General features: G+C 43.4%; 1 long non-coding RNA gene across 1 annotated transcript; it reads left to right on the forward strand.

Annotated features, from left to right (window-relative positions):
- The first annotated feature begins 2,656 nt into the window (after window positions 1-2,656).
- LOC115462738 lies at window positions 2,657-22,903 on the forward strand. Its single transcript, XR_003940943.1, has 3 exons — window positions 2,657-2,740; window positions 21,210-21,213; window positions 22,893-22,903. It is a non-coding gene; the product is annotated as an uncharacterized LOC115462738 (long non-coding RNA).
- The last annotated feature ends 518 nt before the right edge of the window (window positions 22,904-23,421 follow it).

Genomic DNA, 23,421 nt, shown 5'->3' on the forward strand with positions numbered 1-23,421 from the left:
GTAAAAGGAAGAGAGGCTGGATGAAGGGGATAGGGACTGATAGAGGTGTGGGAAAGGAGTATAAACAAGCTATGAGGGTGAGAGGAAATCAGAAGAGGCATGAATTGTGTGTGGGAAGCAGTGGCGTAGCCACAGGTGGGCCTGGGTGGGCTGGGGCTCACCCACTTAGAGCTCAGGCCCACCCAACAGTAGCACACATTTAGCGGTAGCTGATGGGGATCTCAAGCTCCACCAGCTGAAGACTTCCTGATGTTAACGAAAATGCTACTCTCCATGATACCGGCACCTGTGCATGCTCAGTTTTCAACGCATGCCTGCTACAGACTGCCAAGGTGGAAAGAAGCATTTTCCTGCCAGCTGAGATATATTTTTGGTGGTGGTACGTGGGGGGGGGGGGGGGGGGGGAGAGAACACTTGGTGCCCACCCACTTCTTGCCTGGGCCCACCCAAAATCTGTTGTCTGGCTACGCCCCTGGTGGGAAGGTTACAAGCAGAAGGAGATATGATTTGGGAGAGAGAAGAAGAAGAAGAGCAGGCAGAGGGGACACAAGCTGCAGACAGAAGAGGAACTGAAAGAGCTGAAGAGTAGCTGTGTGGGATTGGGAAAGGAGTGGCTAAGGGAAAAGAGGTCAAGGTGGAGAGATGTGAAGGTGAGAAGAGGGTGAGAAGTGGAGGAGGGAGTAAGACTAGAATAAAGTGAGATGAGAGCTGCTGTAGAGAGAAATCATGGAGAGACAAATGTACATGGAGGAAAGAAAAATGATGACATGGGAGACTGGAAGAGAATCCTTACAAGAAGGAGCTTGAGGACAGAGAGAAAACCAAGAACAAATAGAGACAGAGGACTGAAGTGAAACTAGAGACACAAAATTGTTTAAGTTCTATGTCTGCTAGGTTAGGTCAACAGTGGGTAATAGTTGTATTTTGCCCATTATTTCCAGCCCTGTAGTCACCAGAATTAATATGTTATTTTACTGGAAGGAGATGGGGGAACAGGAGGGAACTATGCCAGTATTTGATGCCATGGTCTGAATAAAATATCTTTAAAATTGCTTCTCTTTGGCAGCTCTGAAATGCAGAGACCTATGATTGAGTCTCAAATTGACAGGAGAATAGAAGGTAACACCATCTCATTTTCTTTTTCACAACAATAAAACAGTCATTCCCTCATGACATCTTACGGAAGATGTTGGACTAAGAGGTGTTGGACTAAGAGGGCTCATTATGCTATATCAGCCCAAAAGAAATTGCATGGCAGTTGCAAGAAGAGGTTACCGAGGAGATGTGTGGAGTTTGGAAGGGAGTAAGGGTTTGCTCCCTCCAACTATATGTGTTCCTTGGCTTGGTTTCCCTCTTGGCTCAGCTAATAAACCCTGACTTTCCATTTTCACTCCCAGCACAGCTCTACTACAGTCTAGCTTTAGCACTGGGTGACCTGCATGGCTGGGCAGGACACCATGAATGGTAGGAGTACTGCTATGGTGGTATGCTACCTTCCTATCCATTTACATCATGTGGGCCAGGGAAAGGGGAAAGTGGGGAGGTAGTGGTACTGGGAAGAGAATGGAGGAGAAAGAATGGAATGTTTAGGTAAAGGAGAGAGAGAAAGAGGAATAAAAACTTAAGAATAGCCATACTGGGTCAGACCAATGGTCCATGTAGTCCAGTATCCTGATTCTAGCAGTGGCTAATCCAGGTCACAAGTACCTGGCAGAAACCCAATTAGTAGCACCATTCCATGCTACCAAACCCAAAGCAAGCAGTAGCTTCCCTATGTCAATCTCAATAGCAAACTATGGATTTTTTTCTCCAGGAACTTGTCCAAACTATTTTAAACCCAGATACACTAACCACTGTTACCATATCCTCCAACAGAGAGTTCCAGAACTTATCTGAGTGAAAAAATATTTCTTCCTATTTGTTTTAAAAGTATTTCCATGCAATTTCATTGAGTGTCCTCTGGCCTTTGTACTTTTTTGAATGAGTAAAAAATCAATTCACCTCCACCCTCTCCACACCACTCAGGATTTTGTAGACCCCAATCATATCCGCCCTCAGTAGTCTCTTTTCCAAGCTGAAGAGCCCTAACTTCCTTAACCTTTCGTCATGTGGGAGGAGTTCCATCCTCTCAATCATTTTGGTTGCTTTTCTTTGAACTTTTTCTAATTCCACTATATCTTTTTTGAGATACGGCAGCCAGAACTGAACACATTACTCAAAGTGAGGTCGCACCATGGAGCAATATAGAGGCATTATAATATTTTAGATCTTTTTTTTTCATCCATCTCCTAATAATTCCTAGCACCCTGTTTGCTTTTTTGGCCACTGCCACACACTGGACAGAAGATTTCAGCATATTATCTACAATGACACCTAGGTCTTTTTCTTGAGTGCTGACTCCTAAAGTGGACCCTAGCATCAGATAACTGTGATTTGGATTATAATTCCCAATGTGCACCACTTTGTATTTATCTACATTAAATTTCATCTGCCATTTGGATGCCTGGTCTTCCAATTTCCTAAGGTCTTCCTGCAATGTTTCACAATCTACATGCATTTTTACAACTTTGAAAAGTTTTGTGTCATCTGCAAATTTAATCACCTCACTCGCCTTTTCGATTTCCAGATCATTGATAAATATGTTAAATAGCACCATTCCCAGTACGGATCCTTGCAGCGCTCCATACTTCACCCTCCTCCATTGAGAAAAATGGCCATTTAACCCTACCCTCTGTTTTCTGTCCAATAACCAATTCTTCATCCACAGAAGGACATTGCCTCTTATCCCATGACTCCATAATTTTCTCAGGAGTCTCTCGATGAGGTACTTTGTCAAAAGGTTTCTGAAAATCTAATAAAGGAGGGGCATTGTGCCAAAGCTGCTACCACCAAATGAGGTGGCAATTTCCATTTTTGCAGAAGGCACTACAGTCAGTGCTAACTCAGCTCCCCAAGCCAACCACATACTCTGAATGCTAGAGGTTTAGCAAGTGAGCTGGCACAAAGTGGGTTGATATGAATGTGTGCCTTTTAGAAATTGTAAACTGCTTTGTTTGGCACAAGTTAAGTGGTATGCTAAGTTTTAATAAGCAAATGTTGCCCTGGGGGCTGTGGAGCAACTTATTGCTGATCTTCAAGGTATGGTCATGAAGGTGGGACAGCACATAGGGCCTTTCTGGATGTGTAACTGCTATTGTATTTCAGTCCATGAGTTCTAGATATGAATGGTGTCTGTGGCTCTGGGAAGGGAGAGTAGGAATATGATCCTTACCAGGAAGGGTGGGGGATAAAAAATTTGAACTGTGAGATGAATCTGCTTAGGAGGTATAAAGGATGGGTGAGCCTAGCCTTCAGGGTAGAGGCACTGACTAAGGTAGAGTGAGAGGAAACCTAATGGGTGAAGGAATTAGTAGAGGGCAAGGCGGGTCAGGTCTGAGGAAGTAGCGAGCAGAGAAGTATAGCATGGAAGAGTGGAGTAGGTATGGGGGGGGGGGGGTGTATTAAGCACCCTACCCCAAAACAAAATTCAAAGTATGCATTAGGAAAAATATGTGAGGGAAAAACAGAATAAGAAGATGACAGGAGGAAGATGACATTAAGATGAGGAGGGACTGAGAAAGAAGTGTGGATGGCCTGAGATAAAATAAAGTGTATGGTGTGCACAGCTTAGGTTGGGAAAAGGTCCCAATGAGAACTGGCTAGGAGGGGGAGAATGCGGGTTGTATAGATGGGCCAGTGTGGACTGGAAGGCATAGTGTAAGTGTGGTGTTGATGGGCTGAGAGTAGGTGGTAAACTGTGGTGATGTGTTGAGGTTGGGGAGGAAGAGAGACTGGTTGGACTTACAGTGCTTCCCTAGCATTTCTTTTACCCATGAATCCTCCCTTGTATACACTACCTGCTGTGCTCTGTAAAGACGGCCTGGTCAGTTGTGTTCACAACCCACCATGCTTTAATTTCCTTTACATGGACTTGGTAATTTGTGCCAAGTTGAGCACCACCAATCATTTTGAAAAATTGGCTCCTATGGCAAATAATATGTGTGGCTTGTTGACTCCTCCTGCCAACTGGAGGACAATGCATAGGAGTTTGGGGAAAATAGATCTCTTTGGGCCCACACAGCCTTCTTTCTGGCAGCAGCTGACTTCCCGGAGAAATTTATGCTGCTGAATTTAGTGTAAACCTGTTGACCATCCATGATGCGTAAGGACCTAACTGAGCTGTTATTGGTTTAATGTATTTATTGTCTGCATTATTGTATCAATGTGAAGCTCCTCGTGTGATTTAGGAATTAATCTAGATCTTTATAAACGTATCTTCTTTAAGAAGAGAGTGGCACATTCATTAAAATCTGAATTAGAAAAAATATTCTGCCCAGTTCTCATTGTTTTTTTCAGCAACACTTTAATCAATCTGTAGATATATTTTAGATCTGTTTTCGCCTAGTATAGGAGAAATAGTTCCTTTTGGTAGTCACAATGTCAACATTATAAACCTTTAGATATGATTTATACTTAGATCCTTATATAAGTAACAAGTTTGGCAATTTCCTTGCTAGACCATTCATGTCTCAAAATTTGGGAGAAATCTTGGCCATTTTTTACAAATAGACTATCTAGGAAACAGTGGCGTACCAAGGGGGGGGGGCGGTGGGGGCAGTCCTCCCCGGGTGCACGCCACTGGGGGGGGTGTCACGCGCCTGTCCGCTATGTTCGTTCTGTGCTCCCTCTGCCCCGGAACAGGTTACTTCCTGTTCCGGGGCAGAGGGAGCATGGAAACGAACGAAGCGGACAGGCGCGCGGCATCCCCCCCAGTGGTGTGCACCTGGGGGGTTCTTTTGCCAGGGAGGGCGCTGCACCCGGGGGGCGTGGTGTACCGGTGATCCGCCCCGGGTGTCAGCCCCCCATAGGAACGCCACTGCTAGGAAATGAGATTGCTTTCTGAAGCTCTTTTTACCATTTAATCTATAGAAAGACCTCATATTTTTCAACTGAAGTTCTCAAATTCTTTTTCATAATTTGCATGTGCCTTTTATATAGTGATTTACATTTCCAAAATACCTTTGGCTTCTATAAAGGTTGATAAAGGCATATAGGTATAAAGGTGATAGGAATGAACTGACTATGATTTTGGAGAGATAGCTAAAATCTTCAATCTTTCAGCCATTAAAAAACAAGTCTAAGAAAAAAAATTACTGAGTCTAACATGGCTGACAACACAGGTAGGCCCATTTACCTGCTGGTGAAGCCCTATGATTTGCATAGTTACAATAAATGCATGTGTAGATCTCGTGTTAGTTCCATGGACATTAAAATCTCCTTAATATGTTTCTTAGACAATAAGGTTAATTCCGCCATGAGCCTGTACAAAGCCTGCCAGGAATCTTTGTGGTTTCTTGTGGCCTGTAAACTAGCAAAAGGCTAAACTTTTCTTTCCTTCTAAAATTAACTGATAGGCATTTCACTACCAGAGCTGAACTTGAATGATTGTAAGACTACATAAGAAAGTAATCACTATTCCCCAGATGTATTACCCTCTATTAATTGCATAAAACAAGAGATACCAGGTGGGCATATTTGAGCCATAAGGAATAAATCAGTACTAGTTAACTATGTTTCTGCAATACAGGTAATATAAACCTTATTATTTGTTAAATGTTATGACATTATAGATTTATGTATATTCCCCCAAATTCTATATATGATGCTCAGAATTAAGCCTGAAAATGTAGGCATGTGCTCAATTTGCATGCACAATTAAATTGAATAACAAGCCAATTAGCACCAATAATTGGGCCCTAATAATAAGTTACCAGTGCTATTTGGGATTAATGTAAATTTACACATGCATATTTACATGCCGGGATCTGCATATACATTTTACATGCGACTCCAAAAAGGAGGCGTGGCCACAGAAGAGTCAAAAGTGGATCAGAGGCATTCCTGCAATTTATGCATGCTGTTATACAATAAGGGGGATCTGTGCCTAATTTAGCCATGATGATTTACACCAGGGTTCAGTTGGTGTAAATCTTCACAGTTAGACTGAACATACAACTTTGCGAGAATTGAGCTCTTCACCAGACTTTATAGTGATGAAAGCAGATAAGGGAGGTGCCTGGAATAGACTTCCTGAGCCAGTACATCAAGCTCCATCTCTGGCCGTCTTCAAATCTAAGCTAAAAGGCCACCTTTTTGATGCTGCTTTTAACTCCTAACCCTTATTCACTTGTTCAGAACCCTTATATTATCATTCTTTCTTTAATATTCCCTTATCTTTTGTTTGTCCTGTTTGTCTGTCCTAATTAGATTGTAAGCTCTGTCGAGCAGGGACTGTCTCTTCATGTTCAAGTGTACAGCGCTGTGTATGTCTAGTAGCGCTTTAGAAATGATAAGTAGTAGTAGTAGTTAAACATAGTTGCAGATCTCAGTGCTAATCACTATTCTATAAATAGGCATATTTTTATTTTTGCACCATTTATAGAATTTGGTCCTTTCTGTCAGGTGACAAATGAATGACTAGTTTATATGTGTATTGTCAGCCTTTATAGAGATAAAATCAGGACATTTTAACTCCATAAATGAATTATTTTTGCAGCGAGTTAGATCTGCTACTTACATGCAGCCGGCAGCAATCATCATTTTGCTGACTGCCACCAGTGTTAAAAATTCAATGCCAGGCTATGTCCAGGCACCAGCATTGAATTTCCGTCTTTCCGAGCTGGCCAGTGCATAGCTGATTAAGGGGTATGTTTACTAAGGTGCGTTAGCGTTTTTAACACACCTGTAAATTTAAGGCACGTTAAACGCTAACACGCCTACACATTTCTATGGGTACGTTAGCATTTAACGCGTGTAAACCATTTACACATGCTAAAAATGCTAACACGCCCATAGCATCACTTAGTAAACATAGGCATTAGTGCGATATTCAGCACTTAACCGGCTATGGGTTACCGCATAAAGACAGGACTGGCTTTTATGTGGTCCTATTTAAGAGCTGAATATTGGCACAACTGGTCAAGTGCCGATTCTGCTGGAACACCCCCAAAATAGCCAGTTTTCAGTTTGGTGCTAACTGGTTATTTTCAGCGGCACTAACCAGTTATGTGTCACTGGAAAATGATCAGTTAGCCCAGTACAGGTACCATTTCTGGCTGGTTAAATAGCTTTGAATATCAATCCCTGTATGTATAGTGATTAAATTAAATAGCTAAAGGGTAATAAGATGTATGTGAAAGAGCAGCCTAACTTTAAATGGATAGCTCCTGGTGTGGTTGCTAGTCAGATATATATTCAGCTACACCATTTAAATGGATAGTCTTGCTGAATGTGGGAATAAAGTTAAGTGCCTGTGCTGGCATTTAACTGTAAACACTGCCTGCTCCAGTTGAGTATCAGATCTATAAATAAGGATCTTACTTTTTATTGATTGGACATTAAAGCACCTTCATATTTATTGCAGCTGCAGAGGTTGATGACAATTGAGTCTGATCAGTGGGGGATTTCAGAGAAAAAATAATCAGTACCTGCTCTATACCAGAACTGTTAGCAAAGTCAACAAAGCATATAGCTTATTTTGCAATCACATCTTCCTCTGTCTATCAGAACACTGATTTTCTTAGTCCTGTTGATATTTAACCTACTTAAATTTAAGATTAAGCAGTCTTAAATATATAAAGAATAAAAATTCATAACAAAAGCAGCACACCAAATCAATCAAGAGTTCAATAAAAGACACCAAAGAAAATACACTAGGTAAAAATCCATGAAATCCAGACATTAGGGGACATTTCCCCTCCTTTGATGTCCCTGCCATAATGAGAAACAAGCAACTATGAAGGGACAGGCAAGGGAGGGTGATCAGTTACTGGTTTGTGTACAGTATCTGAACCTGTTATTGTATATCGGGAGCTCACAAAAGCAATCCCGAAATTCCACAATCCAGACCTACTTGCATGCAACAGAGTGCAACATTCATAGAGGAAAATCTGACTGGGTTTGCTGTCTTCAAGGACTTAGTTTGGAGACCCTTGTTTGTTTGATAATAAGAGAAATTAATAGGGAGGCGGAATATGGGTATGCAGACTGGAACAGCAACCACCCCCAGCAAGGTAAATCCGGTATCATTTTGATCTTACAGATCTGAGAACAAATATTGATATGCCTGTATTCTAGATAGAAGGTGCTAACATGCCACAGACCTTGGAAGAACTGTGCAGTGGAACCTCTGGTCATCCTTAGTTCATCTGAAACAAGTATTTTAGGGGTCCTTTTACTAAACCGAGGTAAAAAGTGGCCTGTGGTATTGTGGGGGGGGGGGGGGGGGGTGTTTTGGGCTTGCACTGGGCCATTTTTTACCCCGGTTGAGACAAAGGTCTTTTTTTAATGGGTTGGCAAATGGGCATGTGCTGAAATTAAAACTAGCGCGTGCCTATTTACTACTACTACTACTACTAATAGCATTTATATAGCGCTACCAGATGCATGCAGCGCTGAACACTTGACATAGAGACAGTCCCTGCTCAAAGAGCTTACAATCTATTTACCGCCTGAGCCCTTATTGCCACCCATTGACCTAGTGGTAAAGGCTCATGCACTTCCCATATGCTAACCATGCAGCATGCGCCAACTGCTGATTACCAATGGGAATGCCTCCTCCCCCCCCCCCCCCCCCCCGTGGTAGAAAATAGAAAATTATTTTCTACCGTGGGATTTGGCACATGCCAAACTCAGAATTACTGCTGGACTCAAACGCTAGCCCGGCGGTAGTGTCAATTAGGCGCATGCTACCCACACATTAGCCCTCTTGTGCCTTAGTAAAAGGGACCCTTAGACACTTGCTTAATAAGTGTTGTAATCTGTCTTATTTAGACTGGTTCTATACAGATTAATTCAAACACAACAGGATTCATGAACTTTGATTGTAAAGAATTACAAAAACCATGGAAAGTAACAGACAGCCTATTCCACTCTGAGATATATGGACAAATTGGTACCTGGTCAAAATAGCCCAGACAAAAAAAAAAGCCCAAACACAAAATATCCCGACAAAAAAAAAAGAAACAAAAAAAAAACAGACAAAAAAGCCCAAACAAAAATAGCCCCCAACAAATCAACCTCTGACAAAAGTGCTTGCCCATAATTTTGCTCCTGACAAATGAACCCCCACCCCTGACAAAAGGGCCCGCTCCTGAGTGTTTTACCTGTTCTGTTCCTGCTCCTGCAACCATGTGTCTTTTTGAGACCCACTGCTGCTTTGAGCTGAGGTATGTCTCCCCTTTGCCATCCCAGTTACAGTGCTCATTGTCTGGAATGTCTCCCTCTTCCTTCTGCCTGCCCTTCAGCCTTCCCCCCACCCACCTCTCATCCATCTTCTAATGTTCGTCTGGGCCACCAGCAGTCAGCAAGGAAAACAAGCTGCTTTGACTTGTCCCGGAAGCATTCCCTCTGTTGAGTCCTGCCTTGAGACTGCACAAGCAGCACACAACAGAGAGAACACTTCCAGGGTTGGCTGAAGCAGCTTGTTGTTACTGCCGGTGGCCCAGAGGAACATTGGAGAATCAGTGGGGGGAGGGGGGCAAGAGAGATACCAGACCACATAGGGCAGGGAGGAGAAAGAGGGAGACATGCTGAAATATGTTGGGAGGTGGGTGGGATGGAAGTGTAAGAGATGCATATCCAGACCATGGAAAGAAGAGAAAAGGAGAGAGATGCCAGAATGCAGGGAAAGGGATAGTGGGACAGAGATGAAAGAACATGGGGGTGCGGAGAGAAAGATGCTGCAATGAAGAAGGAAGAGAGAGCTCAGATGAGGGAGTGGGAAAAAGAGGGGGAGAAGAGATGCTGGACCCCCAAAGGAAGGGGTTTTTACTATAAAGTTCTTACTATACTTATTTTTGTAAAGGGCTATTTTGTTACAGGGCCTATTTTGTTAAGGGTCATTTTGTCAAGGGCTATTTTGTTAGGGATAATTTTGTCAAGGGCTATTTTCTTTTAAGGCTATTTTGTTGGGGCTGTTTTGTCCGGGCTATTATGTTGGGGTGCTGAACAATGTTTATAATGTAATTAGAAAAAGTCCATACTCCAGGGGCAAACCTCATCATGAATTGGGCAGCTGCTGCCATTTCCTGGGTGCTGTTCCTTGTGGCGGTTGATGCCTAAGAAACAGCCAAAGTAGGGTATTTAGATCTGGTTGGGATGTAATGCTGAGACAGCCTTCCATCTTGTCAGAAAACTAGTTGTCCCACAGGAAATACAACCAGGAGATGCATGGTTCAGATCTGTTCCACAGCAAAGCAGACCATAGGAATATAGCAACACAGACCAGGCATAAAGCAAAACAGTGAAGTGGGCCACAGATGGAACAATAAGGTGGAGCCAAATGCTGGAAGAAGTAGATTTATTAAATGACCTTTAATTAACCTGCTTCCTCCAGCTTTTGGCTCAGGATCGGTTCCAGCCATTATATAATGTAGTGAACAACGTGGTAAATGCAGGGGCGGCCCAAGACAATCTGCCACCTGAGGCAGGGATGAGATGGCACCCCACCCCCCATCATTGCATGCCCCAAGTCCAACATCTTTTCACACTCTGCCAATTTCCTCCCCTCCCTGCCGCTGTCTGGCATCTTCCCCCATCCTTCCTCAACCCCTTCCCTGAGCCTACCTTCTTTTTTTTTGTTATTGTTTTCAAAAGTCATCATCAGCATTGATCTCCATATGCTGCCCTGCTGCTGGCACCAGCATCTCCTCTGTACTGAGAACCACCTCCAAGGAAGCAGGAAATTACGTCAGACAGGCAGCCCGCAGTACAGAGGAAATGCTGGTGCCGGCAGCAGGACAATGTATGGGGATTGCTGCCACTGCTGTCTTTTGAAGAAAAAAAAAGTAGGTTGGGGAGGGGAATTGAGAAAGGAAGGGGTAAACATGCCACTCCATAAAGAGTGCTGGCTGAGGCCCCCACCTCAGTTGGCCTAATGGTAGGGCCACCACTTGGTAGATGGCACCTTTGTTTTCAGCATGGAACTAACAAGCTCTGTTGGAGACTTTGGGACCCTTTTGCCAAGCTGTGGCAAAAGGGGGCCTGCCCTGGCATTTCCATGTATTTTTGACGTGCACTGAGTCCCTATTTTACCACAGAGGGTAAAAGGTAGGTCTTTCTTTTTTTGAAGAAATGGCCGTGTGGCAAGTGAAGCACCTGCTGTGTGGCCATTTTGAGGGGAGCCCTTACCGCCACCCATTGATGTGGTAAGAGCTCTCGTGCTAGCCTGGTGGTAAGTGATTACCACAAGGTATACACCAGCACTAGAAAAATAAATACATTTTTGTGCCACCGGATAAGACAGCAGGCTTGGGGTGGGAACTACCGCTGAGCTGTTCTGGTAGACTTACTGCTGCTTTGTAAAAAAGACCCTTAATGTGCATTGGAACACAGCACAGAAACCTAACTGATGTACCAAATTAAGGGGCCCTTTTACCAAGTGGTGCTAAAAAGTGGCCTGTGGTAGCCCCAACATGGGTCTTTATCGCGCACTGGGACCACTTTTTGCATTGCCAGTAAAAGGCAGATTTTTCTTTTTTCTGATAATGGCCATATTTTAATTTCTCCATTAGTTCATGGCCTTTAGCGCCACCTATTATGTAGGCAGTAAGGGTTCATGTGCTAATCCTGTGCTAATCAGTTAGCGTACAGCAATGCCCAAGAACTAACTGATTAGCATAGCAATGCTCACTCTCTGCCCCCAAAGATGTCTGGGTTTTGCACACTAAAACGACCACAGGATGCCTGAGCGCATCTTGTGATAGTGCATTTTATCCTGCAGTAAGCATGCATTAATACTTACTGCAGCTTAGAAAAAGGACTCCCAAATGTAGCCACTTAATTCTTTAAAGAAGAGAAGGGTTCCATCATTTAGGGGACAAGAATGTGAGTAAAATAAGTGAACACAACACTAGCATATAGTTATCTGCGTGTGCACATAGACACATAAATGCCTTCCAGTTATCCACTATTCTATTAAATGATGCCTAAATGTGATGACGGGTTATTTAACAGTCTAGCTTATTTTCGAAAGGGATGGACGTCCTTCTTCTGACACAAATCGGGAGATGGGCGTCCTTCTCCCAAGGTCGCCCAAATTGATTTTTTATGTCCTCGACTGCTTTCCGTCATGGGGATGACCAAAGTTCACGGGGGCATGTCGGCAGTGTACCGAAGGCAGGACGGGGGCATGGTTAAGAGATGGGCGTTCTCAGCCGATAATGAAAAAAGGAAGGGTGTCCCTCACGAGCATTTGGTCGACTTTACTTGGTCCCTTCTTTTTCACAACCAAGCTTCGAAAAGGTGCCCAAACTGACCAGATGACCACCGAAGGGAATAGGGAATGACCTAACCTTACTCCCCCAGTGGTCACCAACCCCCTCCCACCCTAAAAAAATTAAAAAAACATTTTTTCCAGCCTCTATGCCAGCCTCGAATGTCATACCCAGCTCCATCACAGCAGTATGCAGGTCCCTGGAACAGTTTTTAGTGGGTGCAGTGCACTTCAGGCAGGCAGACCCAGGCCCACCCCCCCATCTGTTACACTTGTGGTGGTAAATGTGAACCTCCAAAACCCACCTGAAACCCACTGTACCCACATGTAGGTGCCCCCCTTCATCACTAAGGGCTATGGTAGTAGTGTACAGTTGTGGGGAGTGGGTTTTGGGGGGGTTGGGGGGCTTAGCACCCAAGGTAAGGGAGCTATGCACCTGGAAGCAATTTGTGAAGTCCAGTGTAGTGCCCCCTAGGGTGCCCGGTTGGTGTCTTGGCATGTGAGGGGGACCAGTGCACTACGAATGCTGGCTCCTCCCATGACCAAAGGGCTTGAATTTGGTCATTTCTGAGATGGGCATCCTCGGTTTCCATTATGGCCGAAAACCGGGGACGACCATCTCTAAGGTCGACCATCTCAACAGTTAGTTGACCATCTCTAAGATCGACCTAAATGTTGAGATTTGGGCGTCCCCGACCGTATTATCAAAACAAAAGATGGATGTCCATCTTGTTTCGATAATACGGGTTTCCCTGCCTCTTCGCCGGAACGTCCTTAGAGATGGACGCCCTTAGAGATGGTCGTCCCCATTCAATTATGCCCCTCAGTGTGTATAAACATTGGCGGAGTCTGCTTGGAGCATGGGTGAGATTGCCAATAATGCACACAAATTGTAGAGTACTATAATTTATTCCTTTTTTTTTAGCAATCTAGTCACAAGCATTTACATGCTCTTTGGCTGGTATAAGTTGTCATGCTTAAAATATATATGCAATTTGCTCTGTTCTGCTAGTATTCTACAAAGAAAAGTAGGTGTCTATTTTCCTTTCTGGAATAGGCTCCAAATAGGTGCCTTTCTGCTGCTTAAAAATAGGCTCCCCTTTATAGAATCACCCTCCACTATGTACAGGTTCAATATGGATGGGAGTGAGAAGTTGGAACCACTCGACATTGGAAAGAGCAAACAGCCCCATTGCTTCAAGAATGTTAATCGACTTCCTGTGTCATATGAGGCTAACACAAATTCATTGATGATTGGGGAAATTTGGAAGCAGTGGCTAAAGAAGTTAGATACTAGAATGCGGGCACAAAAGCATCAGATTTTGTTGCTTTGTGATAATTGTGCTGCACACAGTGATGATGTCAGGCTGTCTAACGTCAAGGTGGTCTTCCTGCCACCAAACACTACCTCTCTGATCCAACCTATGGATCAGGGCATAATAGCCAATTTCAAAAAACATTATCGGGCTCTTGTGCTACGTCGTCTGATGACCGTTATGAATGACCAGACTGGCAAGAATAAACGTGCTGTTGAACTGGCTCGTAATCTATCACTGTTGGATTCCCTTCATATGCAGAAAGAAGCCTGGAATCATGTTACACAGGCAACCATTGTGAACTGCTACAAGTGGGCAAGCTTTGTTAAGGATGTGGAGAGGGATGAAACAGATGCAGCTGTTGCAAACCCTACCCTCTGTTTTCCATCCATTAACCAATTCCTAATCCGCAACACAATATTCCCTCTTATCCTATGACTCTTTAATTTTCTCAGGAGTCTAAGCTCTTCTGAGCAGGGACCGTCCTTAGTGTTAATTTGTACAGCGCTGTGTAACCCTAGTAGCGTTCTAGAAATGTTAAGTAGTAGTAGTAGTCTCTCATGAGGGAGTTTGTTAAAAGCTTTCTGAAAACCTAGATATACACAACCAGCTCACCTTTATCCACATGTCTATTGACGCCTTCAAAGAAATTAACCAAATTGGTGAGGCAAGACTTCCCGTGGCTGAATCTGTGCTGACTTTGTCCCATTAAACCATTCTTGTCTATGTATTCAACAATTTTATTTTGTAAATTCTGTAAGAAAATGTTGTAATTGGTCTCATCTTCTGGCTGGTTGTGAAATTCTGATGGCAGAAAATCTTTATTCAGAAAAGACCAGGATGGCTTATCTCATTCACTGAAAACTTTGTGAAAACTATAACATCAATGTACCAGAAAAGCACTGGGATCATGAGCTTAAGAGAATCATTGAGAATGAAGAGATTGTTATCACCTTGGATACTCATATTGCAACAGCTAAAACGTTGAGTGCCATGAAACAGGAAATAGTGGTGAAAGAGAAAAACACTAGAATAGCCTTGATCATAGAGGTATAAATCCCAAATGACTATTTGGTGAACCATATTGAGAAAGAAAAGATCTTCAAGTAACAAGAAATGCAGTCTGATACCAAGAAAATGTGGCAGAAGGATACAGAAATATATCCCATAGATTTGAGTGCCACAGGCCTCATTAAGAATAATTCCCAAGAACACAGGGATAAACTGCCTATAGATGTAACATCTTATAAACCCTAGAAAGAATCTCTCTTTACGGTGCAAGTACTACAGCAAGCATTAGTAGTAAATTTGAGACATTGAGATTATACTCCACATATCCTGGTTTAGGAGAGAGGTTTATTCCTATCATGGTATGTGCAAAACTAATCTAATCTATATGAATACTGGTTTTTATAGACCGCCCATTCCAAGAATGGTCCTGAGCAGTATACATTCAGAATGCATAGTAAACACATACTATAAAAAAACAAACAAAAAAAAAAAGATAAAATAAAATAACTAGAGCACTATAAAAGAAACAGAAAAAAATTAAGATTCAGAAGAAATACCTAGTAAAAACATGTCAGAGAAAAAACTAAACCAAGTGGAGATGCCCCCCCAAGGGGAAAAAACATTTTTGTTTCTTTTATTTCAGACTAAAAACAACATGAAATATCATTTCAAATTAATTCATTTCCCTACCATTCCTGCCAACTCTGCTTGTACCTGAGGCAAGTCAAATTTACATCTAGATTTGCTAACGTGCATTATATTATAAGAAGTCCCATTTTATACAGTGTAATGAATGTAAGTAATGAACGTTAAGAGTATTATCACATGCAAATATATTCACTTATATCTGCAACTCTAGCAGATTATGAGCCCTCGGGATACAGGAATATACCAACTGCATTTTCATGTAGCTTACCTCAAGCTACTGATGAAAAGGCATGATCTAACATAAAATAATATATGGATTGAACAACAAAAGGACTCTGCCACTGTTAATTGTGGAGTGGAGGAGTAGCCTAGTGGTTAGTGCAGCAGACTCTGATCCTGGGGAACTTGGTTCAATTCCTACTGCAGCTCCTTGTGACTCTGGGCAAGTCACTTAACCCTCCATTGTTCCAGGTACAAATAAGTACCTATGTAAACCCCTTTGAATGTAGCTGGAAAAAACACAGAAAGGCGGTATATAAGTCCCATTCCCTTAATACATTATTGAATAATCCCAGGATGCAATTATGTGCTGACAACCTGATTCTATCATCTCGACATATTGGGATGAGATATGGGAGAGTTTATAGAGAAAATCACCTTAACATAGAATGGTATTGGCAGTTGCTTTAGACCTTTCCGGATCGACCATTCCCTCTTACTTTCACATTTATCTTCCTTGAACATCACTAGTACAGTACTCTCATGATTCGCTTTTTTTCCATCTAATCGCACATTTTAAGTCATTCTCTCTGACACAACATCTGAGTGGAGAGAACAAAATCATGGAGTGCCCCAAAGGTCAATACTCTCTCCTCTTCTTTTTAATCTCTTCCTGAGTCCTCTTGCTACTCTCATCCAATCCTTCGGAATTTCTGCCCACCTTTATGCCGATGACATTCTGTTGATCTACCCTATTAACTCTTCCTCTCCCTCCCTTGCTCCTTTACAGACCTGCTTTGATTCAGTTGTTAGCTGGCTAAAAGATCATTAATTAGTACTCAGTCTCAATAAAACTGTCGCCTGTTCGTTTTGTGATACATCTTTCCCACCTCCATTCCCCATTACTCTGTTTGGCACTTTTATTATGCAGGTATCTACCTTTTGTTATTTAGGTATTATCTTTGATTCCTCTTTCTCCTTTCTGCCGCAAATCTCATACTTGACTAGTTATTTTTCTAGTCTTCCGCAAACTATGAGCAAATCGTCACATGACACTCCACAATTCCATGCATTAATCCTTTCTTTTTTTTACCACCTGTCTTGACTTTGGTTTGTCCCATCACACACTAAAAAAACTTCACACTCTAGAAAACAGCTATCAGGTTACTCTGCTTTACCCATTGCTTTGATCATACTTCACCCCTACTGAAACAATATCATTGGTTCCTCATCGAACAACGGATTCCTTACAAAATTGCTATTTTACCTTTGAGGACTTGGTATCCATGACTATATTTCCTGTTTAACTATTCCATAGTGCCCCTCCATAACACTCTGTTCTTTAAATGATCACCGTTTAGTTCTGCCCTGTTCAAAACGTGCTCACTTGGAATCAACACATCACAGTGCGTTCTTCTTCCTCCTCGCATCTCACACCTGGAACAATCTACCCCTCTCTATCCATAGCAATTCCTCTTTCAAGGACTTTAAAATTGAGCTTAGGCTCTTCAATTAACGTTTGGGTAAACAGTCTGATTGAAACTACCAGTGTTACCCACTTAACACATTTTATGTGTGTTTGATTTGCTCTCTTCCTTTAGCTATGCCTGTCTTTCAAACTTAACTACCCTGCTTTCCTATACATTGATGGAGTTCCTTTTTTTTTTCTATGTTAGCCTGTACGCTGTTTTGTTCTGCCTGTCAGCTAGAAAGGTATAGAAAGTTTTGCAAATAACTAACTAACTAGCTAAATAAAATATTAAAAAGGCCACCAACCTATCTCTGACAACAGGAAACAAGTTATGTTCACAGCACCCTGCTCATGAGTACCATGACTCATGTTCAGGGGAAAATAACTTATGGCTTGTTATTATTATTTGGTTTGACATTAACCTTATTACAGTGCAGTATGTACAGTTAGAAGAGCGGAGTATTTTTAATGAGCAGAGTTTAATATCTATGTAACGGAGTAGGCTGCAAACATTTCCTGTTCCTTTAGTTTTAGCAACATAAATCTAATTACATAAGAACATAAGAATAGCCATACTGGGTCAGAACAATGGCCCATCTAGCCCAATATCCTTCAATGCTACCGCTCCTGGGGCAAGCAATGGCTTCCCCTAAGTCCATCTCAAAAACAGACTATGAACGTTTCCTCCAGGGACTTGACCAAACCTTTTCTAAACCCAGATTCACTAACTACTGTTAACATATCCTCTGGCAGCGAGTTCCAGAGCTTAACCACTCTTTGAGTGAAAAAATATTTCCTCCTATTTGTTTAAAAAAGTATTTCCATATAATTTCATGAGTGCCCCCTGGTCTTTATACTTTTTTGAAAGAATGAAAAATTGATTCACTTGAACCCATTCTACATCACTCAGGATTTTGTAGATGTCAATCATATCTCCCCTCATCTGTCTCTTTTCCAAGCTGAAGAGCCCTAACCTCATTAGCCTTTCCACATATGAGATGAGTTCCATCCCCTTTATCATTTTGGTCGCTCTTCTTTGAACTTTTTCTAATTGCTGTGGAGGACTTGCAGCTCATCTGCATATCCTTACAGCCTTCTCCGGGGTGACACCCAGGTCCACCCCAATCCACTCAGGGCCTCCGCTCTAGGTGCCCAGCGCTCCCACCAGGTGCTGTGGAGGACTTGCAGCCCTTCTGCATTTCCTCACAGCTGTATCCGGGGTGACTCCAGTTCCACCCCGATCTTCCCAGGGCCTCCTCTCCAAGTGCACAGAGTTTCCAGGTGCTTTTTGGCTAGGATCAGGCGACCCTCAGGGGGAGGAATGCTGGCTTCGGCCTAACCCCTGGTAAGCCTTTCCTCAGCTGAGAGGTACCCACCTCTACCACCAGCTGCCTTTCAGGTGCTGTGGAGGACTTGCAGCTCATCTGCATATCCTTACAGCCTTCTCCGGGGTGACACCCAGGTCCACTCCGATCCACTCAGGGCCTCCGCTCTAGGTGCCGCGCGCCGGGGCATTTTTCTCTTTGTATGTAATCTTTTTCCAGTTGCTAAAGTACCTTAATTGTTTATGGCCCCTATTCACATTCTCTTCCTAGCTCTGTCCCTTCCTAATCTTTTCCCTCACCCCCTACCTCTCCCCGCTACAGGAACTCACTTTCCATCCATTGACTTCATCACCTCACCTTCTCTCCTACCCTCTTCCTCCCTCTTGGCTTTTAATCTCCGTCTCTTTCTTCCCTCCATTTTGCCTTCCCCATTCCACCTAAATACCTCTCGCCTTCGACGCCTTCGTGGCCACACCTCTCCTACTCTCCTCCGCTCTCTTTTACTCCTTCTCTTACTCTCAGCTGGTGACATCAATCCCAATCCTGGCCCTCCTCACCAACTATTATCCAAACTCTACAGATCTCACCGTGACCTCTCTAACCTCATCTCTATTCCTCTACTCCCCTCCTCTTCTCTGCCCTTCTCTTGCACCCTATGGAATGCCCGCTCTATCTGTAATAAACTCCCCTATATCCAGGACCTCTTTATCTCGCGTCACCTCCATCTGCTCGCCATAACAGAAACCTGGCTCTGCCCTGATGACTCTGCTTCAGTCGCAGCCCTGTGCCATGGTGGTTATATATTTTCACATACTCCTCGCCCTGCTGGCCGTGGGGGCGGTGTTGGACTACTTCTCTCTCCCTCCTCCAGATTTCAACCCCTTCTTCCACCTCAATCTCACTGTTTTTCCTCCTTTGAAGTCCACTCTATCCGCCTTTTCTCTCCTCTGCCTCTTCGAATAGCGGTCATTTATCGTCCCCCTGATAAGTCCCTTTCATCCTTTCTCAGTGACTTTGACGCCTGGCTTGCCTTCTTCCATGATCCTTCCTCCCCCTCTCTCATCCTTGGTGACTTTAATATTCCTGCTAATGATCCTTCCAACTCTTATATTTCCAAGTTACTCGCTTTAACGTCGTCCTTTAATCTCCAACTATGCTCCACCTCCCCCACTCATCAAAATGGTCACTGTCTTGATCTCATCTTCTCCTCCAACTGTTCACCTTCTAGTTTCCTTGCCTCTGATCATCCCTCCTCTGATCACCATCTTATAACTTTCACACTTAAATCTCCTCCCTCCCAGTCCCGTCCTATCCTATCTAATTTATCTAGGAATCTTCACGATATTGACCCTTCATCTCTATCCTCGCATGTTTCAAACCTCCTCTCTACTGTGGCACCATCCACGTCTGTCAACGAGGCTGTTTCTTCTTACAACAATACTCTATCCTCTGCCTTAGACACTCTTGCACCTTTGATGACCCGCCCTGTAAGGCGTACAAAACCCCAACCTTGGCTGACTTCTTATATCCGCTACCTACGTTCCTGTACCCGCTCCGCCGAACGCCTCTGGCGGAAATCTCGGGCCCTTGCTGATTTCTTACACTTTAAGTTCATGCTGACCTCCTTCCAATCTGCTCTTTTACGTGCCAAACAGGATTATTATATCCAACTGACCAACCCTCTTGGCTCTAATCCTCGACTTCTCTTCACCACATTGAACTCTCTCCTCAAGGTGCCCCCTCCCCCAACTCCCCCTTCATTATCTCCTCAGACCCTTGCTGAATTCTTTCACAACAAGGTTCAAAAGATAAACCTTGCTTTCTCTACCTCACCAGCTCTCCCTCCACTAGTCCGTTCCCATCTCTCTCCTTCCCCTCATTCCCTTTCCTCCTTTCCTGAAGTTACTATTGAGGAAACTACACTTCTCCTTTCTTCCTCAAAATGTACCACCTGTTCCTCTGATCCCATTCCCACCCACCTTCTTAATGCCATCTCTTCTACTCTTATTCCTTTTATCTGTCACATTCTCAACCTCTCACTTTCCACTGCGACTGTCCCTGCTGCCTTTAAACATGCTGTGGTCACACCTCTCCTTAAGAAGCCTTCACTTGACCCTACTTGTCCCTCTAATTACCGACCCATCTCCCTCCTTCCTTTTCTCTCCAAATTACTTGAGCGTGCTGTTCACCGCTGCTGCCTTGATTTTCTCTCCTCACATGCTATTCTTGACCCATTCCAATCTGGTTTTCGCCCTCTCCACTCAACCGAAACTGCGCTTACTAAAGTCTCCAATGACCTATTACTGGCTAAATCCAGAGGTCAATATTCCATCCTCATTCTTCTTGATCTTTCCGCTGCTTTTGACACTGTCGATCACAGCATACTTCTCGATACCCTGTCCTCACTTGGATTCCAGGGCTCTGTCCTTTCCTGGTTCTCTTCCTACCTCTCCCTCCGCACCTTTAGTGTTCACTCTGGTGGATCCTCTTCTACTTCTATCCCTCTGCCTGTCGGCGTACCTCAGGGTTCTGTTCTTGGTCCCCTCCTCTTTTCTATCTACACTTCTTCCCTTGGTTCATTAATCTCATCCCATGGCTTTTCCTACCATCTCTATGCTGATGACTCCCAAATCTACCTTTCTACCCCTGATATCTCACCTTGCATCCAAACCAAAGTTTCAGCGTGCTTGTCTGACATTGCTGCCTGGATGTCTCAACGCCACCTGAAATTAAATATGACCAAAACCGAGCTTCTCATTTTCCCCCCCAAACCCACCTCCCCGCTCCCCCCGTTTTCTATTTCTGTTGATGGCTCTCTCATTCTCCCTGTCTCCTCAGCTCGAAACCTTGGGGTCATCTTTGACTCTTCTCTCTCCTTCTCTGCTCATATCCAGCAGACCGCCAAGACCTGTCGTTTCTTTCTTTACAACATCCGTAAAATCCGCCCCTTTCTTTCCGAGCACTCTACCAAAACGCTCATCCATACCCTTGTCACCTCTCGTTTAGACTACTGCAATCTGCTTCTTGCTGGCCTCCCACTTAGTCACCTCTCCCCTCTCCAGTCGGTTCAAAACTCTGCTGCCCGTCTCATCTTCCGCCAGGGTCGCTTTACTCATACTACCCCTCTCCTCAAGACCCTTCACTGGCTCCCTATCCATTTTCGCATCCTGTTCAAACTTCTTCTACTAACCTATAAATGTATTCACTCTGCTGCTCCCCAGTATCTCTCCACACTTGTCCTTCCCTACACCCCTTCCCGTGCACTCCGCTCCATGGATAAATCCTTCTTATCTGTTCCCTTCTCCACTACTGCCAACTCCAGACTTCGCGCCTTCTGTCTCGCTGCACCCTACGCCTGGAATAAACTTCCTGAGCCCCTTCGTCTTGCCCCATCCTTGGCCACCTTTAAATCTAGACTGAAAGCCCACCTCTTTAACATTGCCTTTGACTCGTAACCACTTGTAACCACTCGCCTCCACCTACCCTCCTCTCTTCCTTCCCGTTCACATTAATTGATTTGCTTATTTTTTATTTTTTGTCTATTAGATTGTAAGCTCTTTGAGCAGGGACTGTCTTTCTTCTATGTTTGTGCAGCGCTGCGTATGCCTTGTAGCGCTATAGAAATGCTAAATAGTAGTAGTAGTAGTAGTAATTGCACTATATCTTTTTTGAGATATGGCGGCCAGAATTGAACACAGTACTCAAAGAAAGGTCACACCATGGAGCAATACAGAGGCATTATAATAATTTTTGTCTTATTTTGCATCACTTTCCTAATAATTCCTAGCATCCTGTTTGCCACACACTGGGCAATGCACTTAGTGTGGAAAAAAATAATTTGATCAGTTGTCATCATATCAACAAGATACCAGGAGGACAAATAAATGTATTTTAGATAACAAGGGCCATTGGGAAAGTGTAGGTTAGTACAGTAGCATCGTGTATAGCACGTCAAGCCTACTGTGGGCTTACTGCATGGTGATCTGGCACCACTGTCAGGCAGTAGTTTCTGCCCCCACTGTGTGCCATTTCTAGCACTTCAAAAATATTTTTACATTTTTAGTGCTGGAGCTTACCCGGTGGTAATTGCTGCCCAGTTACTGCCGGGTTAGCGTGGGAGCCCATACCACCTCCTAAATAGGTGTCGGTAAGGGCTCCCCGGGAAATGGCCACGTAGCAAGTGGTTAACTTACTGCATGGCCATTTCCTTTTGTTTTTGTAAAGGCTTTTACTTGCTACGGTAAAAGGGGACTTTGGTGTGTGACTACCCATCTGTCAATTCCGCCGCAGGGTCCTATTACTGCAGCTTGGTAAATGGACCCCATATTTATTATGCATAGTCTAGAAGCATTATGAAACCAAATAATGGGATCAGATATATAGAGGTACAATATGATTGTTTTGGATATTCAAGGTTGATTGTCCTGCTTATATAAACATAACTTTAAGTATTCTAAAAGTACCAAAATCCATATCATGTTCAATTTCTTTCATATAGTTATAGTGTCAGTTTGATCCTCGATGAGCACCCTCAGGTTTTCTTCCTACTAAGATATGAAAAGGTGGAGTTAGATAGTAAGCTAGAGGAGTTTAAACAGTTATCCTCGGCTGATAAATTTGATAGTCAATAAAAGGAACATCTTACTTTAATTGAGAAATACAAAGGGGAGATTAGGCAACAGAAAATTAAGAAATATAAAGGGGATGAGGCTGATTATACGAAGGGATACATCTATCCCTGGATGGATCGCTCACGAAAATCTCATAGGAATAAGAAAAATAAAAAAGTGACATTTTTAAATTCATCATGTGATTCATCTGGGGAGGAGGCTGTTAATTCAGTTCGTAGAGATGTTGATCAGGGGAATGAGGGTAGACCCAATAACCAGTCTGGTAGAACGGTTCAAGCACCTGCAGTTGTCCCTTTAACAACTTGGTCCCGCAGGGGGCGGAAAATATAGGTGTGGTGGTTAATATATCAGCTAAGACACTAACTCAGGCCCATATCTCGGTTTTGTCAATGGGATTGTCGTTTGTTCCTATAGTATTATATGAGGCATTTGAAGTACGGTTTCATTTACAAAACTTTTTCCGGAAACTAAAACTGCGTACATATTT

Source organism: Microcaecilia unicolor, chromosome 2 (assembly GCF_901765095.1).
Source record: "Microcaecilia unicolor chromosome 2, aMicUni1.1, whole genome shotgun sequence".
Taxonomy (NCBI): Eukaryota; Metazoa; Chordata; class Amphibia; order Gymnophiona; family Siphonopidae; genus Microcaecilia; species Microcaecilia unicolor.